Below are 20,128 nucleotides of genomic sequence, written 5' to 3'. Positions count from 1 at the left end.
GGCCCTTCCTGGACTTTTAAGAAAAGGAGCAGCAGTGCTGAGCTCTGCCAAATTCCCTTGATGGCAGCATTTTTTCCCTTATGCCCTGGAGAGTCCTGTCAGCTGTTGTGCTCCTGTGACAAGGTAGCCTCATTTCACAGCAAATTAGATGCTTTCTTAGTGCATGGCTGTGAAATACTTTGAAACTCCAGTGAATGAATAATGTTGTGTCATAAATATAAAATGAATATTGTTTTATAGTTCCTGAAATATTAATTTGTGCATGGAGCCACTCTTGGAATGCTTTTTTTACTAAGTGTAGATATCCTCTTGTGTCCTGAATGCCCTTACTTTGGTTTTTATTATTAATATTCCCTCCAGGAGACATTGACTTTCCCTTCCCCTAGACATGCTGACTCCTGCCTGCCAGAGTGATTCAGCAGCTTGCCACTCACTTTTACAGAAGGAAAGTTTTCTCCTGGCTTCTTCCACCAGCCTAGTGTGACCGTGGCTGCAGTCGAGGGATGTGTTCATGTCGTTGGTTGGTTCCTCACACCAAATCGCTGTCACACAACCAGGCAGCTCTGAGTTGTCTGTCTAGCTGGTGGCTCTGCCCTTTATTTGGGGAAGGAGATCCCTCTGGAGAGCATCGAGGCTCTCTGCTTCACAGCATTGCCCTTTCCAGGCAGGGTCATGTTAAGTAACCAGAAGTTATTTATAATCGAGGCTGGCTGCTGCCTATCTGTCACGGTCATCCAAGCCTATAGACAAAAGTCCATAGAAAAATGCAGCCTGTTTGTTTAACTGCAACAAATGCCCGTAAAAAAATGTAAGGGCTAGGGAGTGATTACACTTCCTTTTCTTTCTTTCCCATGTGAAAAATGAGGGCAGGCTGTTATGTTTAACTGAATCTGAGGAGAGGAGATTCACATTACAATATTTTAATTGCGTATTGCTTTTCCTAATAAAGTGTTAAATAACTGCCAGAGTTTAAAAGCACGAAGCCGAACGTAAACCAGGCCAAAGACATAGATGTATATACCTGTGTGCAAACCAACTGACTGGTATGTCTTGTTTTATTAATGCTCATTGTATGAAGCTAAATTATGTGGGTTTTATGGATCCCTAAATTACATGTTTTTATCGATCTCTTGCCACTTTAAAAAATATATTACAAAGAAAAAGCATGCAGTCTTTGATATTGAAAAAGAAATTCAACTGCAACACATAAAATATCTGGGACACTATAACTCAATGTGTGGGGCTGACACAAATATAAAACAGTTAATCGTAGCTAACTTGTTTTAAAAATTCCTGGTCAAAAGCCTTTAGGGATCAGACTGGGAACCAATGCTGTAATTATTCATGGGACAACTTTCCTGGTCATCCTGAGGAAGACATTTTGAAGCAGATGTCTTCACACAAAACCCTCATATCCCTCAAAACGCTCAATGAGCGTCTCCACAGACCTGGCAAAACAGGGACGTGGGAGTTGAGAGCCAGGTTTCCACAGCAGCATCATTTCTGGAAACCTGTCCTCCATCAGGGTCCCAGCCTGGAGGGATAAGACCACACAAGCCACCAGGTCTGTGTGTGGCCTGCAGAGCTTGGACACAGAACAATTTGGGAAGTGGAGACTTGCTCTCGTGCTGTGGGAAGCGCTCAGGCATGAGGGGCTGGGGTCTGGCTTACCTTCATGCAGCATCTGCTGGTAGGGTGGGAATAAACCTTGGTAGCACTCACGGCACGTAGTGAAGCACTCCTGGTGAGACTGAAGATATTGTGATTTGTCTTAGCTGGTGGAGAGGAGGTGGGATGGAGGAGAAGGGTGGTTTTGGTACTAGTCCTCTGTGCCAGGTGTGTGTGACTTGGCCGATAGCTGTGGTGTGATTGCACCCTGCCACAGCCTGTAACCTCAGCCAAGGTGCTGCTGAATGATTCAGAGCAATCATTTTTATATATTTTCCAAAATGAGTCTGTTTCTCTAGAGGCCTCTTGCCGTTGCCGGAATTCAGCTGCCAGCCCCAGAATGGGCATCTCCTTTAATACTGTTTGATCTTGCGATGCAAAACAAAGCAGATGCTCACATCCGATAGACCTGAACATAGCCTTGGTGCCATCTTTTCTTACAGTAGAGAGATCTTGTCATTTAACCTGTCTTTGAACCCAGATTTTGTGCTGGAATAAAGACAAAAATGAAATATGTACTTATATCCCAGGACTTGTTTCTGGCACTAGCTACTAAAAATTCAACTGTGGCCTTCATAAGTTATTACTAATATTTGAAGTTGCTTTTTTACCTTATCTGCAAGGAGCACCTGCATTGCTGTATTTACCCAGGGCAAGAGTATTTCTCTTGTTTCTGCAGAGAAATTTAAAAGAAGGGACGTGGCCAGTTCATATGCTAATAGAGGTACCAGCCGAATGTTAATAGCTGAGATAAACAATAATGAAAGGAAAAACAAAATTACTTCTGTAGCTCGTTTTGAGGCTGAACACTGGATTTCTGGCTTTGAGGGCATTTTCACCCCAACTTGCCTGTCTGACAACTGCATTTCATTCTAATACAACTTGCAGTGGAGGAAAGGTGTGAATTTGTCTTGAGCAGTAAGTCTGCTTTGAAAGTCCATTGAAATTCAAAAATCCTATTTTCCAACAGCCTTCCCCTGGCACTTTAGAATTTATGCCTCTAAATGGGATTGTTTGCAAGAAACTGAACTGTGAAAGCATAATGTGAAGACTTTAAAAATGTCATGAGTGTTTCACGAGGGCCTTACTATCACTTTGACCCTTCTCTCAGAGAGGGCTCTGACCCATAAGTGAGGATGGCATCCTCAGGACATCAGGTTCCCTCTTCCACCTTCCCTTGCAGTACTCTTCAAGGAAGCTCCCACTCAATTTATACTCTGATGCCCATTTTGTTTCTCCTCCGTGCTTAGGTGTGCAGACCATGGTGACCTAGGGCAAACCTCGGAGCCACTTGATATGTCTGCAGTGGGGTCAGAGACCTCTCAAAGAGGAACAAGGCAACTGTCTGCACGCAAAGCATGCTGCACCAACGGGCACGATCCTACTGTGTGCAGAGCCATAAATGTCCCGCTTTGAACCCACACACTGAGTTGTTTGTTCCCAAAGAGAGGAAGTGGTGTCACACTGAGGGTTGTTTGTGAACCTGGGAATGTTCTGTGCTAATGAGAGCCTCAGCCGTGGCTGCCTGACAGGGTGGAAACGTTCCTGCAAAGGACCTGGTGACTCATCCTGGTGATGTGGAACCAGGTAGGACTTTGCTGGCATAGCCTGGTGGGTGGATGCTTCTGATGATGTGGCACACAGGCCAGATGAATCTGGATGGGTAATTCCCCTTATTGCATGTCTGCCCTCTCCTGACCCTGAAGGAGAAAAGAGGCATTGCTTCAGGATATGGCCATGCATGCTGCCGCCGACTTTGTTCTGTGTAGAGGCTGTCAGTTCATGCTTCAAGGAGAGTGAGAAAACTGCTGTGTTTGCAAAGTTCAGCACATTATAACCCATGATGACAGTCATGCTGCTATGTATCTCCAGATTACCACTGTGCAGTTACAATAGGGCTGTAAATGAGCCTCTGAGGCATTAATTCACAGAATCACAGAATCACAGAATGTTCGGGGTTGGAAGGGACCTCAAAAGATCATCTAGTCCAACTCCCCTGCTAGAGCAGGATCAACTACAGCAGGTCACACAGGAACGCATCCAGGTGGGTTTTGAATGTCTCCAAGGAAGGAGACTCCACAACCTCTCTGGGCAGCCTGTGCCAGTGCTTTGTCACCCTCACAGGGAAAAAGTTTTTCCTAATATTTTTGTGGAACCTCCTCTGTTCCAGCTTGTACACATTGCCCCCTGTCCTGTCATTGGACATTGCTGAAAAGAGCCTGGCTCCATCCTCCTGACACTCCCCCTTGACGTATTTATAAACACTTATGAGGTCACCCCTCAGCCTCCTCTTGTCCAAGCTAAAGAGACCCAGCTCCTTCAGCCTTTCCTCATCAGGGAGATGTTCCACTCCATCATCTCTGTGGCTTTGCTGGACTCTCTCAAGCAGTTCCCTGTCTCTCTTGAGCTGAGGGGCCCAGAACTGGACACAATATTCCAGATGTGGCCTCACCAGGGCACAGTAGAGGGGCAGGAGGACCTCTCTCGACCTACTCACTACTCCCCTTCTAATACACCCCAGGATGCCATTGGCCTTCTTGGCCACGAGGGCACATTGCTGGCTCGGGGTCATCCTGCTGTCCACTAGAACCCCCAGGGCCCTTTCTCCTACACTGCTCTCCAGCAAGTCAGTCCCCAGCCTATACTGGCACATGAGGTTATTCTTACCCAAGTGCAAAACTCTACACTTCAATGTATATACTATTTCACATTTCTTAAGGAGGAAAAGATCTTTCTTCCAAGAGCTTTTTGGAGAGGGTAAGGCCTCTTTGCAGTCAAGGAGCTGAAATTACAGTGGTTACTGGTTGCCCAGAATGGAGGGCATGCTCACAGCACAGTGTGAGCAACGGGAGTTGCATGCATGAGAGAGGAGAGCAGGTATCCCACAGAAACTGGAAACGGAGGCAGCAGAGAAAGTCTTCAGCATCAGAAAGGTGCTGGGAGCTGGACACTGAAATAAATGCCAGGCTGTGGGCAGAGGATAACATCCTGTTGTTTGAGTCCAGGAAAAACAGGTGTCCAGGAAAAACAGATATTTCTGTGGCCTTAGTTGATGAACAGGGATGTATCAAAGACAGAGGACTGCCAGAGCTTCCTGTAAGAATGGAAACAACCTGCTGGGTGCTGAGTTTTGGCTGGTTCCTCATGCCTGGATTAATATCAACTTCAGAGAACAAACACCACCAAATTCTGTTTTCTTCTTGCTCCTGCAGTAGCAATGGAGAGGGCTTGCCTTCGTCCTTCCTTTGGCCAATGGCTCTTCAGAGATTGAGGCATAAGTGAGCTCTGCCTCGCTTGCCCGCTGTCGAGATTGTCACCTCTGCCATACGCCTTGCCTCATTGTGCAGGCCAGGAGAAGGGCTTCCACCTGTGGGGAGAAGACTGGCTAATGCTGACAGGCCCAAACATTGTGTAGGTACAGGACTGCTGCGTTAAAATGATGAGGGATGACACGGTGATAAGCAGATGCTTTCTTGAGCACATACGAGTACCCTCGTGCTGGCTTTCCCTCTGTTCCCAAAGCAGAAGGCATGGGATGACACTACAGGCTGATGGTGTGGGACAGGGTCACAAGTTCAAGACCCCTGAAACAAGTGCTAGAGACAGCGTTCCGCCATGCATCATCTCTCTCCGTCTTCAGGTGACAATGATAAAACTCTTTGCCGTTTTATTCTTCAGTGCAGATATCTAGCAGCAATCCTTCTGAGGTAAAGCCAAGGTGTCTGTGAACCAGCCCACTCCACAGATACACTGGGGTGGGAGGCAGCATCTCCTATGGCAGCAACCACAGAGCTCCTGCCGGTGGTGGTGCTGTCATGGTGGCCTCAGGAGCAGACAATGAGCCTGGGTCCCACTACCCAGAGGCAGGATTTCATCTGCAGCCTATTGCCAGGGATGGTGTTCGCAGCAGATCTTTCACCTTGTCTCAGCATGCCAATCTGAAACACTCATTCTTCTGAATATGGAGTTGCTTGGGAAAAGCGCCCATGTTTTTCTGATATCTACTGGGTGTCAGGAGGTCATGGGAGTAGTGCAGGTGGCATAAAAAGAATATTGAAGGGGAGTTGAAGAAGCAGGGAGCATACACATACTTCTAGGAAAGCTCTGCAAGTTAAGCCATTATTATTGTAAATTCCACTGACTGAAACCAGCTAAAAGCAAATGCTTTTCACAATATAACACTAGAATCTGGCATCAGCATGAGTCAGCAGGGGATATTAAAATCAAAGTGGAGTTGTATTTATATTCTTATCATGAATTAAGCTTATACCACTGGAGATAATATATACCCTCCCCAACACCTACCTTCAGGGAGTTTAAGCCTCTCTCCGTCAGTCTGACTCCCACTTGGGCAGTGGTTACTTGCAATGCCATGGCATGTGCTGTAGGTTCCCTTTGAAATACAGCCTTTCCCAGTCAAAGGCCTTTGGAGCGGGGCACTGTCTCTTTATTCTGGAATTATGGCATTTATATTAGCAAGGCTGCTAAGGAATTCATGTTCAGAAGATAATGCACTCTGCAGAAATGTTTCATGGAAATTAGATTTCAAGAAGCAAAAATAGCTTAGTACTCTGAGATTGCAGAAGGTGGAGATCCTTTTTTTCCCACCATTCTCCTGGTAATTAATATCTCCTCTGGCATAGTTTGAAGAAAACACTTTTTTTCATTAATGCACTGTCTGTTAGGGAACATTCTTTCAATTGATTCTTTTAAGCATGCAGGACTTTGATTGAGTGCTCATCATAGATCTGATGGAACAATTTAATGCCACAGAGCGTTTTCTTTGTAGGACACTCATCAATGTTTTATGCACTTAGTCAATCCAAATATGGAGTAGGTAGGTAAGTTTCGTCTCAGTGAAGCCACTGGAATTGCGTCCACTTTTACAAGAACTCTACTTGGCTCTTTGTTTGCACAATAGAAGTGATGGTGACTCATGAAGTCAAATTGTATCTGGCTAAACAATAATGTCCGTGGAAACAAAATTCAGTGTGTTCTAGTCCTGTTTGTTTATAGTAATTTTCTCAGCAGACTTATACCTCGGAGGCTCGTGAATCTCTGCTGATTCAGGCTATGAGTGTTTCTCCCAACCTTTTACTTCTAGAAAACTGGAAAGAAAGAAATTCACCTTTTATCTCATCTGTCCAGGTAGTTCATGAATGTCAAAAGTCAACTGAAGCCTTAAGTGGACACAGCCTATACAGTCAGACATAAATGCTCAAGCTCAGCAGAGAGGAATTGGACAGAATCTACAGCCCACGACATACAGCAGGTTTGGCTGAAAGAGTCCCTTCCAACTCTGAACTTTAGGAGGTGATGGAGATTTCTTCCTTTGCATAAATTATTAGGGGGCTGGCTAGCTCAGTCGGTTAGAGCATGGTGCTTCTAACACCAAGGTCGTGGGTTCGATTCCCGTTCGGTCCCCATGTGTTGCCTGATCTAGTTGAGAGGCGTCCCTGCCCATGACAGGGAGGTTGGATTAAATAATCTCTAAGGTCCCTTCCAGCCTAGGCCATTCCATGATTCTATGAAATTAGGCTATGTAAGACATCCCCTTGACTCAAGTCAAGATCCATCACCGTTTGGGGTTTAGATCCATCAGGAATGAGATTGCATTCGGATTTTTCTGTTCAAAACTCCTCCTATTCTGGGAGAAAATCCTTTATCACAGAGTCTATTTCCTAGTGACAGTCACTTACAAATCTCCTGTGTTGTTAAGGATTGGTGCAGGATCTCTCAAGCCTTTCCTTTCCTCATCTTGACATTAATAACAATTGAACTGAGATAGGTGGCTCACCTCAACTAGAGGGTTACGTAGAGAAACCACACTCATACATATCACATGACTTCATCTTGAACTAAAATGACAGGTCTTGTTTTGAAGGTTTTGAAAGAATCACATTTTCCTTGTCTGTAAGTTGTTTTTATTCGCAAAGCTCAGCAATTGCATGATTGGACAAACTCCGATTTTCATTGCATTCTGCACTTTGTCCACTGCATGGGGAACTGAGACAGCAGGTTTCCAGAGCTGCTGTTCATAACCTTTTCTTCTCACAGAACTATATTTGGGGTCACAGTCTTCCTTCAGTTGGCACTTCTAGGTTCAATGACCCAGAAAGAGTCACATTTTTTTGCTCAGAAACCTCTGCTCCCAAGCTAGGCTGAGTCTTCCCCATGAGTAGAATGGAAGCAATGGATACTGCAGCCAGTCGAATGGATTCTTTGGGCATCTACAGCTTTTGTGTGGGTGACTATATTTTTCCTTACTGTGAAAAAATAAATAAAACCACTTGAGTCCAAATGGTCCATGTGAGTCATGAAGAAACCGTTCTTCCTCCCCCTGAGATGGTTATTGCACTACCAGAAGGCAGAATTAGGAATGTTCTGACTGCACGAGAGGCATTTCAGAAAGTTTCTGATAACCTGTGTGGAGTCTCCATAACGTGTTCATCCATGGAATATCGGAATCCTATCCAAGTCCTGCCTTGTCATTGACCATTGCCTTGAAGAAAGTGTTCAACACCTATGCCTCAGCTTCCCAATTATGAAGTGGGAATTGCATGGGAAATCACAGCTGTCCTGCACCACTGTGTTATTGTGTGGCTGAAATAGCCAGTGTTTGGAAATCAGTTTCAAGCAGTAAAGTGCTATCTTTTTAACAGTAAAGTTGTCCTTTTCCCCAGGAGTCCTATTCAGAATCTCTCAACCTTGACAATAAATTGAAATGGAAATCTTTTGAGTACCATAATGAATACATTATCTTAATTTCGGAAGATTTTTTGAAGGGGGAAGATTTTGTGCAGAAGGTGATTTTGAATATTTAGGAACGCAACCTTAACTGAAGCTTTTTGCTTCCATAATTATGTTTTTTAATACAATTCCCTTAGTATTTTACTTTAAAAATGAGGAAATATCCTTTGGCTCAAGTCCAAAGTTTCCTCTGTTTTTTCGATGTTCTTTCAAAAGATAAGGGTATAATTCTCCCTTCCCTGGTGCACTTTATAGTAATTTACACATGTAAAATGCTATTTGAAACGTATACCAAAATGCAAATTATTCTGCAAGATGAACAAGCATCAAACCCAAGGACCTAGAAGGTAAAGGCAAATGAGGATCTTGCCAGGAACAGGCTGAGAGTCAACTTAGACCCTGTCAGCTACAATATGGTCCTAACCCACATTCACGCCCTTACTCTGTGGTGAAAGGAAGGTGCGGTAAATACCTCACACTCACTGCAGTCTAAAAGCACACGCCTGACTATAATGTCTCTGCCTAGGGAGGTTGTAAAGTATCCTTCTCTGGAGACTTTCAAAACCCACCTGGACAACAATCCTGCATAATATGTTCTAGGCAATCCTGCTTTAGCACAGGGGTTAGACTAGATGATCTCAAGAGATCCCTTTCAACTCTGACAATTCTGTGATTCTGTGCTTCTGTGACTCTGATGGCATCTTCTCTGGGAGTCTATGCCCTCAGACTAACCCACTGCGAATGACACCTAGATATAAAACTGTAGTTCATAGTGTGCACTCGTGGTCTATATTACAAATTGAATGGTAGCTGAGTGTAGCTGGCAGTCAATTTAGCAGGACTGGTGACCAAGTACGCTCCAGCTGCAAGCAGAGCCAAGGACATGCTCTAGCCACCCCTGAGCAGCACATCCTCCTGTCCACTTGTCATTTGTCTCTGAGCAAGCCTGAGGGGCTGGGCTGAAGGAGTGCCTTGATGTTACCTAACTGCAGCCAGACCCAAAGGTTTGGGGCTGGCCCAAGCTTTCTCAGCTGCTTCCCGCTGATGTTACTCTCTTTAAGCCTGTGCATTTAAGGGAAGTGGCAAGCTGCCGCCAGATCCAGTTCTGCTCTACCCCGTCCTTTGGGCAGGTAGCTTCTTGAGACAGGACTTCTGGTTGAAAGGCAGCCTGGCTGGGCTTTATTTTCCTTCGAAAGCAGTCAGTAAGCCCCCAGCCCTATGCTGTGTAGGACTGTCAGAAAACATCAGTCTGACAGTCTCCTGCACATACTTCTTTCAGCCTGGAGGAGGGGATGGACCTGAAGAAGCAATTTGGCATGAAAATGAGAAACAGGCCAAGCTGCTTGCAAACCTGACCTCTGAGAAAGAGATAGGAAGAGAGAACAGAAAAGCAATTAGTTCAGAAAGCCGTGTTACTCCTTACCCCAAATTAGTATAGCAGCTTGGAAAAAGCCTGAGAAACATTTCCGTAGCTCAGCTGATGGATTTGCTGAAGGTGCCCTGTCACCACTGAAGCAGCAATTTCCAGACCTAGGAGTGACCACATTTCCACATACTGAAGTCCTCTCTGAAGTGGAATGACCTGTCTCTGATCAGATGTTTGAGACCCTTGTCTGCACAAAGCTAAGTGCTAGAGATATGGGGAAAGAGGTCTAGTTTTACAGATGTGTCCAGGTGCCTAACCGTTTGTCAAAATTCCAAGGTAATGTAGTTAAGTTACTGATCATCTATATTTCTTCCTGAAGTTTGTTGAAGTTATTGGTAGGTAGTCAATAGCTTTCAGGGTCAGGTTTGTGACCCTCACTTGAGCAGTGGCTGTGGTATCTTGAAAGAATTAATATATGTATCATAAACGCGTTTAGTCTCTTCTTGATGTACGAGCAAAGAAGTATTTTTGTGATGTGGCTCATTGCCAGTGTTCCTGAGAAAGTCACATATGTAATTTTTCCTCTATAAGTTGATAAAATACTATAATTAGTTTTGGAAATATTTCTAAACTTCTTCTTGCAGTATTTAACCCTTATTTGTTAAGAAAAAGAAAATATCAACACTTACCTTCTTCCCCAAACCAAGAGCTTTTCTCACTGTTGTAACGGCAGTGATATGTTACCAGGTACCAAAAGCTACGTGTCTTCTCCTCTCAGGGCACTTACATGAAAAGTTAGCTCAAGGGACTTGGTCAGGGAATTTCCTGACTTCCTTTCCTTTTTTTCCCTCGTCATTTTAATGTTATGTTAGAATAAATGTTTCTCATCTACTGTCAAAGTCTCTGTATTATTTCTGATCCCACTAGATTAATTCCAACTTCCTGTCCCTTGGTAGCTGATCTGGATGTACCAAATTATGTTCTGTCCTGGCAGCTGCCCAAGTTAGCTGGTAATCCTAAATGGCTGCTAGTCATGTCCATCTCTCAAAGAACAAATGGCTATGTAACTCTCTGATATGTCAGTTAAGACCTTATATCTTTCTGCTCGTCTGTCTCCGCCTTGATTGACAGGATTTTTTCCCCCCTATCTTTGTTGGGCTCACAAAGGCCACTAGATTTACAACTCCTAAAATCAAAGTCCTTTACCTACAGATAAAGCACAGCAAAGAGAGCAGCAGTTTTCAGATTATTCTGCCTATCCATCTCAGTCCTGGAGGAGGCCCTTTTATGAAGTGAGAATTGGACATTATCTGTGTCTTTTTCATCTTCTGCTGAAATCGGAGATGGGGAACAAATCACTTGCTATTTCAGGGTCTAAGGGTGCCGGAATGTAAATCTGGACTTAAAAAAAAAAAAGGAGAAGTAGATTTCAGCAAATTCAGGAAGCAGTTAGGCAGAGTCTCTTGGGAAGATATTTTAAGTGAAGAAGTGCAGAGAGCTGATGCCTGTATTACAAGCAAATCAGTAGTTTGTGTCACTGCAGATGAGCAATAGAGTTTGCAGTAAACCCTGTATAGTTGCATCAGGAGCACTTCATTATCTGAAATGCAAAAAAAGGAGTCTTGCAAAGAGTGAAAACAAGGCAACGAGTCAACATAAACAATTCTTCCAAATGTATGAGGAGCAGGAGTAGGGTAAAGGGAGTTGTAACTCCACTACTTAATGGACACAGAGAACACATAAAACGTGACAAAGAGCTGCTTGAAGTATTCAATACTTTTTTGGTTGAATCTTCATTAGAATAGAAATTGCCCTGAAGTCATGTTCAAGTGGTTGAAAAAATGTACTAACTGATTTGCAATGGTCTCTTGTCAAAATGAGAAGGCATTTCAAGTCCAGTTCTACAGGAGAATTTTTTCCTTGGGACTATTTCTGTCCGCTGTCTTCATTACCAGAGTGGATGATGGAAAAGGCATCATATGCAGCAGACATCGAGCTGGGAAGGAGCTATAATGAGTTTGGAGGATATAATCAGAAAAAGAGTGATCTTGATGAGCTGGAGAAATGATCTGGACCCAGTAAGATGGAACTATTTTGTGACAAGTTGGAAGTATTACATATAGAAATCAAATGCATAAAAGCAGATTGCGCAATAAGTGCTGAGACAGCAATACTGAAGAACAGGAGCTGGAGCTGCACCACAAACTGAGCAAGCCAATAATATGTTGGTGTTTTGAAAAAAGGTGAATCTTTGGGTAGGAGGTGTTAGCAGGCAGAGCTACTTATGCCACTCCACCCAGCGCTGCCGAGATCCCACCTGGTGCAATGTGTCCAGATTTGGATATCGTGTTAGAGACAATCTGGTCAAAGCAGTAAAAATAGGAGAAGTTTTAGAAAGAGCAGGATAAGTGGGACTTTGGTTTTGTCTAGAAAGCAGATGACTGAGGGGAATCACAAACCTTTCAATACAGAGAGAACTGTTTTTTACTTCCCTCCTTGTCTCCTATAGGTAGGGTGGGAAATAATTTGCTTAATATATAGCAACATACCCTTAGATAGGTGTAACAACAGGCCATAGGACAGCTATAAGCCCTGGGTATGGGGGAGAAAGGATATTGCAGAATCACCTTCACTGAAAGGATGGAGTCAAACACATCACAAGATCCTTCTGATCTGCTTCTCAAGCCAGACTGTGGGACTGGGGAGAGATTTTGGGAGACTACATAGTCCCTTCCTCCTTCCCAGCGCACAGTTAACTACCAAGCATTAGTGTGTTTCAGCAAACAAGATAACAGTGCTTAAATAAGCCCTAAAAATACGAAGTAACACTTTTCATTTCTCCTGTACCACAGCAGAGTCCCAAGCTCTATCTGTCCCTGGCAGAGGTGGCCAGTGGCAGCCCTGTGCTGAGAAGAGGTTTGCCCTGCAGTCTGGGCATGCGTGTCATGGGGCTATGTGCAATATGTTTTACAACCAGATCATGTGCATTACGTTTTACAACCATCAGATGCTCTATAGGTCACCGCTTTGTTCATATTAACCTGCCCATGAGGAGTTACATCCAAAGAGCCAGTGGAGGAAGTGTCATACTGGGATGAAAACGTGTCAAAAGTGAAGCTGTTTGCAGAGACAAGGTGGTGACTTCCTCAGCTTCCCAGCCTCTATTCCCACTAGGCTGGACACCTAGGCTCTGAGATTGGAAAGAAGCTGGTCTTGGAAAAGAAGAGGGCACAAGCATCTCATCTGCCACTGGAGACAATCCCCCTGTGCGACTGTAGCACCAGGGATGGTGTTTTATGCAGGGAGAGCCCCCATGTATTTTGCCAGAGAGGATGGTGAACACAGAGCGCCAGAGTTTGCTGGCTGTGAGGTTTTAGGCTGGGGACAATTCCCCAGTCCCTACAAACCTGGGCACAACCAGACCTCTGGTCTTGTGTGAAAGCTGCTGCACTGGAGCAGCCACGGCATGGGCACAGGAGCCTCAGTGGGACAGTGAGAACTCCTCCCACTTGCAGAGAGCGGGAAGCTGGTCCCAGACCTATGTCACTTTTTTCCTGAGCTCTGGAGGAGAAGAGAGTCCTGAGAAAACTAGAGCACGAGTTTTGAACTTGAAAAAATGAGTTTCTCAATCTTTCCCACCTTGCTGGAATTATTCCTGTAAAATAATCATCACTTTTGAAGCCAGCCCTACTTTTCTCCCATGCTTGAAAAGGTGCTCCCCCCAGCTCAGTGTAGAGGCACCAGCTGGCTCTTCTCCAAGAAATACTCAGTGAAGAAATGCCTGCTTGCTTACCTGCTGCAAACTATTTACATTTCACTCTCTTTGGCAATAAATTAGCTCCACAGAGGAGGTCTGAGCAACAGTTGTTCTGAGCAGGGAGGGAATCTGGATTCTGTGACAGCATTTAAGCAGTCAGCCCTTATCATTATGAATGTAAGAGAGCAGGGAGCTTGTTGATGCAAACTAACATCAAGTGAACTGTGATTGCCAGCAGAGCAGCTTCCCATGTGAAAAGCCCAGTTCCCTTTTTGATAAGACCATGGCAAAGCCAAGTCAAGGATAGAGCCTCTTTTTTTTATTTTTTTTTTCCCCAAACCAACTGTTAATGGAATAAGTAATTCTGCAGACCTGTCTTTCACATCTCACTCACTTTATATGCAGTCTAATTAATTCTGTCGGGGAAAATAATTGGCTCAGATCAGGTCGATCTGCCTGAAGTTCTAAATAACTTTGGTGGAATGGTATTTATATTTCAGCAACTAGTCTTGGGTGAAGCACTCACATGTGCAGAATACTAAGCCTATGCTAAGTTGGCACAAAAATAGTGCTGTGGTCCACCAAGTGACATTAAGTCCCACCTATAAAAAGCTGAACAGCTGCTTCTGAAATGCAGCTATCTCAGGAGAGGAGGGGGTGAGTAGACCAACCTGTGTCAGTGCCGAGCAGTGGGCAGCACAGACACATACCCATCAGTGAGAGGGTGGAGGGATATGCTTCTCAGCCTAGAAGGAGTGATAGAAATGGTCCTGTGGGGACACAGTAGGACACAGGGCCTGGTAAGAAAAGATTTTGAGGATGTGCTCAGTGGTGGGGAGTGACAAGGGTTTCAGACAGAGTTGGGAGGTCTGGTGCATGGGAGAAGACAGGGATGAGGGGAGAACAGCACACCACAGGCAAATAAAAGGTTGGTGTAGCTGTAAGCTGTGTTCGTGGTCACCTGAGGGACAGACCTGACTGGAGAGGATGGGCCTGAGTGCTGACAGGGAGGTGTCCTGACAGCTGGACTGCCACCGTCAGAAAGTGAATACCATCCTCTCACCGTAATGTGGGGTGAGGTGTTCCCATCTGTATTTTCTTAAGGCATGAGCATGTTGACTTAAGAAATGCACAGATGGAAGGCAGCTGTTACTGTGCTGAAGGTCAGAGCTACACTAAAAGTACCTTTAGCTTTTTTCATCCTACAGTTTCTCTGTGAACATTTGGGCCAGCACTTCTCTCCCCCTCCACCCAACAAATTTTAGATCTGCAGCCAGATCCTCACTCTCCAACTCAGCCTTCATCTTTGCTTGCAACAGCATCAGCCCACTCTCTTGGATCCTAGAAAAGGAAATTCATCTTTCCATCTGGTCCTCTTCATCTCCTTGTTGAATAGGTAGCATTTGCCTGAGATAGCTCCCCCCTTACTGAAGAACAACATGTTTCATGCTGCACTGAGTGCCACAAAAGGCCTTCTTTCTGTAAGTAAATTGTGTAAACTGGCTCTCCTCCTGCAAACCTTCTCCACTAGCCTGTGTTGGCTGCTGGTCTCTCTGGGGGAAGCCTGGGTAAATGAACAAGTGTGAAGAACAGTGTCACAGCCTTCTGCACTGCCTTTCTCTCCAGCGCTAAAAATATCACCTCATTTGTAAATAAACTATCTTAGAGTCTATTTTTATAGTCCTTTTGAGACATGCTGGATTAACAAGTCTGCATCCTGACTTCCTCTTCAACCACAGCTCACGTCCAGCCCGGGCAGTGGTTGCTGTGTCAAATCACAGCGTGATTCCGGTGCATTTCCATCCTGCTCTGGAGGATCCACCCTTGCAGAGGAAAGTGGTTTTCGCTCCAGCTGAGTTTCTGATTTCTCCCCCAGGATTACCAACATGACATGCACACTAGCAGTTTCTGATCTTTGTAATGAGGATGCCAGTCTGCAAGAGCTACCAGTTCATTTGCAGGTAGGAATTGAAAGGTGCAGAGCACTGAAGGAAGTGTCACTGTCACACTCACTCCCCTGCTCTGTTCAGGGCCAAAAGCTGCCTGCTGGCTGACAGAGTTTGCCAACACTGTCACGATACTCACTATCACTAAAGAGTCTTGTCTCATTTCCCAGCCCTACAAAGGAGCACGCTGATATGAATGTTCCTTTCAGCCACCTCTCCTGTTGACCCTGCAGTTAAATCCCTGCAGAAGTCAATAGCCCTGAAATGAATTGGCAAACAGAAATATGGGAGCATGGGGGTGCTTAACATCCAGCCCACAAACACCACGCTGGGATGCCATTCCCTTCTCTCCTTAATGTACCTGAGTGAGGTCAAGCTGTGAGACAGCATGGAGAAAGACTACTCTGCTCTTAATGCAGCTAATTTGTACACCACTAACAATAAAAACATGGCATTTTAGAGCCCAGGATGCCACATAAAAATGTGCCTGCATCCATAGTACTTACGCTGTTTCGTTCCAATCTATACTCGAGCCAATTTCGTCAAAGCTATTCTTGAGTGCATATAAAGACACTGGTAGTGAGCCTGTTTTTGACTGGGATGGGGCCTCCAACTCTGAGGAAGCACCAAGGGACTGGAGGATGTCCAGCTGTGTCCCAGCACCCATCAGGTCTTTCTGAGCATGGTGCTGAAGTCAGCGAGTACCTTTAATGGGCCACTCAACGTCTTTCATCAGCTCCCAGAGTCTCCAATCCCAAAAAGGATTCTGGCTCTGCTAAACTTACCGCTGAGGAACAAATCAAATAAGAAACCTCTAGTGATGATAAAGGATGGATCCAAGCTGGTGAGACAGCACAAAAATCCTGCTGCCTGCCCAGGATCCTCTCATCCCTCCACTCTGGAGAGCTGGAGGAAAGCTTGCTTGTGATCAGCTCACCGCTCTCATGTATGGTCCCAAAGCCAGATCATCTGAATTAAATCCTATGACTGTGTTACGAACCAGATGGGGCATGTTCTGTCTTAATATGTGAGTTTGGGAAAATAATCTAGAGTTAAATAACACTCTGCCTTAGGAAATTTCTGTGAGAGTGTTACCTTTTTCTCACTTTACCCTGAAGTATTTTTCCTCATTCCCCCCTGCCCCCACTCAAAGATTTATTTGGTTTCCTCTATCTCTAGGCTCAATCCAATTAAACAAAAAGACTGTTTTATTCATGTGAGTGTTCTGTGAACTTTGCTCAAGAAAAGTGCTGAATACACCAAAAGTAAAGAACAGTTTTTATGTGCCTAGGTTATTTTCTGGGATTTTTTTCTTTCTTGCTCAGCAAAGCTCTTTTTTTCTTAAGTAAAGAAATAACTAAAACCCCGCACTTCAGTATACAGACAAGTCAAACCTCAATAAAATGACAAAACCATGAAATGCTATTTTATTGGTCACTGAATTAATTTTCCACATTGGGAGCATTTCCATACAAGCGATTAAGAAAATAAGGTCTTGATCCTCTGAATGTAAGAGGATTTTAAAATGGTAAAATTAAGTGCTTGGAATATAAGAATGGTTAGACTTGGGATTGTCTTGGCGATATTCATTCGATTCCCATTTCCATATGTATTATGATACCATCTTTCATCTTGTACCTACGTACTTGCATACTAATTTTTCCCTGGGAACCTCTCCTACATTCACTGTCCAAAATAAATTGTGATCTCATGTTCAGCTATTCCATACTTTTCATCATTTCTCTTCGTTATTCAGAGTGCGTCTCATGCCTTATTTACAATCTGTGATTCAAACTGTGCTGTGGAGGAAACGGACGCCAATTTCCTGATTAACTTTCCTGCCTAAACCTCCTGTGGTAGCAGCATCCAAGTGCTTCCCAAGTTTTCATGAATTTGTCTAGACAGCATCTGTGTGAGGTCTGCAGGGCTGCCGGAGGCAGGGGTGTAGGAAAAAAACCTGCGAAACCGGAGCGGTAAGAACACAGGTTTCCAAGGCAGGGTGGTAAAGAAGGAGAAATGAGGCAGAGGTTAGTCACGGTGCTGTGAACAGGAGGACAACGAGGAGCCTGAGGGAGAGCAAAGGCATAAGTGGGTAAGCAGGGGCTCTGGATGCAGGGGTCCCACAAGTGGCATCAAGCCCTCTGCAAGGCAGCAAGATGACCCAGCCTCACCTGCTCCCCTCCCAGACCACCAGCCTACCCCTGCCATCAGGGCTGCCCACCTTTCCCCCTTCCCATCTTTTCTTTTCTGCTGGTGGGATGGAGAAGATAACATCGCCAGTGAGTGTTCTTCCTTCGACTGTCAGGGGTCAGACTGTCACTAGAGCTGGGTGTGCTGGACACAAGGACCCGACTGATGGCACAAGGTGAAAACAACCGCAGCGAGATTACTAACGAGACATTGCATCAAATTCACCTCCAGTGTATCGTGCTCTGGCTCGCTGGCAGTTGCACCCTGAAAAGGACTGAATCCAACAGGAAAAAAAGTCTTCTTCTCAGGCGTGGGATCACCAGAACAAGCAACTTCTCACTGGGACTGAGGTGAATGTAAAGAGCGGGAGTCACTCGCTGATCATTTCCAACATGTATCTGGAAACGGTGAGTGGGGATTTTTCCCTTGCAAAAGAGGGAGACCCCAGCCCCATGCACAGACACCCCTTCAGCCCCTCTCCCGAAGTGTCCATCCCTTCCCCTTCCAAGCCCAACTGCGTTATTTCTGATGTATTCATAGCTGTTCTGCTCAAGGGTGCTTCAGCTGGGAGGTGCAAGCGTGGGCTTGCCAGTGTGCTCGAAAAAGCAGGGATTGGCAGTGACGTTCCTCAACATTTGCACTACTTACACCGCTGGCAGTTGTACTACATGCTCTGAAATCTCCGGGGATATAATTCTGGGTTTACCATCCACCAGTGAGACTATTTCTCAATTAAAAAGCAATCGCATTATCTTAAGAGGAAAGAAAAATCGCTCTATGAACTAATATTAGCAGAGCCACACAGGTGGATTATGGATATAAATTGAATGTAATTGAATGGTCTGCATGGGAGGAAACTTGTGATGGGAATTTATGGATTAGATGGTTTTGTCTGTGTGCTGGACAAGGGAGGTGTGCATTTTAGGTGTGGTACAGGTAGTTATCTCTTTAAGTGATAACAGAACATGATTGTTCCTCCTTTTCTGATTTTCTGGCCTTATTAATATACTGCTATTCTGGACCTGAAGCCTGCAAATATCTCAAAGAGTGAAGCTGAGCCAGTAAGCTGTCAAACAACTGTATTTCAGCAAAACTTGTGACTGGATGACTGTATCCTAAAGCTAAGCTCCACACCATTGAAACAGCATGGCAGAAAATAGCATATCAAACTATGCAAAGGTATGAATCAATGAAGTCATTAACAAAGTGACCTTATTGACAGAGGATACAATGCAGGGGCCCTGTGCATTGGTGCCTAAGAGTCTTCTTCAAGACTGGTAATGCCTGGTAATGCAAAGAGCGGCAACATGTTAAAGAGGCCCTTTATGGCAACCACTCCCTATAATTGCATTACCAGAAATGAAAGACCTTTTCTCTCCCTCATGCCAAGGCTTGTTTTGATCTGACACATTGGCAATGTCAGGAGGCTGATTTGGGGAAGCATTGCTGTCACCGTTGGTGCTAGTCCCCTTTCGCTGCTCTCCCCGGGCACAGCTTTCCCCTGCCCTTGCTGCCCACCAGACTCAGGGCAGGCATGGAGTGAACCCCCCTTGGAGGACAGGCAGAGAAAGGCAAATTGCAAGTTTCCAGCGAGGACCTGGTTCTATGAAGCTGGAAGTGAGGCTGTATTGTCAAGCCATAAACTGCCCTCCCCCTACCCCAGCATCACTTGGCTGACGAGTGTCACGCGTAATAAATTGACATGCACACAAAGATTTACCGACTTGAGCATCTCTGTCCCTATTATGAATTCACCAAGTGGAGTGAGGTAGGAGGCAAGTCTCTGTGAGACAAAGTAAATAAAATAAAATTAAAATCTACTTTTCTCTAGATTCCTACAAGCCTTTGGGAGGGCAAGAAAATCGCAACAGATATTTGTTTTCCAATAGATTTCCAGTTATACTTTTTTCGACTCCTATTACCTACAAACACATGATTATTCCTTCTCTATTCCATAAAAAAGGGAAAACAAATTAGGGGGAGTCCAATTACTGAAACTTAATTAAAACAATTTTAAAATTACTTAAGCAATTATCTAACAAGTTATCTTCTTGGTAACAGCTGTACACAGGCAATTTATTAGTTAGTGAAGCCAACCCTGGTTTTTAATATAAACAGACTAATTAATCAGAGGTTAACTCTTGTAATGACCAACTCTGGCATTTAATTATTACTACTGTCATAAAGCATAATAGCTTATTTCCCATGGTTATTATGCAAATTGCCAACAGTGATTGCTCTGTGTAAAGTTGAAAGCAGTTTCTGTGTTTATCTCTCACTTCCACATTCTCATGATGTTTTGGAGCACAAACACATGCTTTTCCTGGTGTGAAAAGTTTCACACAGCTTTTCATCTCAGTAGAAAATTTCTGGGAATGCTGGGGTGAAACATCCCAGTTCTTCCAGATTTTAGCTTCTATGCACGCCTTTTTAAATGGCGCTATGGGAGAA

General features: G+C 44.6%; 1 non-coding gene across 1 annotated transcript; it reads left to right on the top strand.

The window, feature by feature from the left end:
- Positions 1–7,018: 7,018 nt before the first annotated feature.
- On the top strand, positions 7,019–7,091 carry TRNAR-UCU. Its single transcript has one exon. It is a non-coding gene; the product is annotated as a tRNA-Arg (tRNA).
- The last annotated feature ends 13,037 nt before the right edge of the window (positions 7,092–20,128 follow it).

The sequence above is a fragment of the Apaloderma vittatum genome, unplaced genomic scaffold, assembly GCF_000703405.1.
Source record: "Apaloderma vittatum isolate BGI_N311 unplaced genomic scaffold, ASM70340v1 scaffold10311, whole genome shotgun sequence".
NCBI lineage: Eukaryota > Metazoa > Chordata > Aves > Trogoniformes > Trogonidae > Apaloderma > Apaloderma vittatum.
This window is presented reverse-complemented; position numbering and strand designations above follow the sequence as displayed.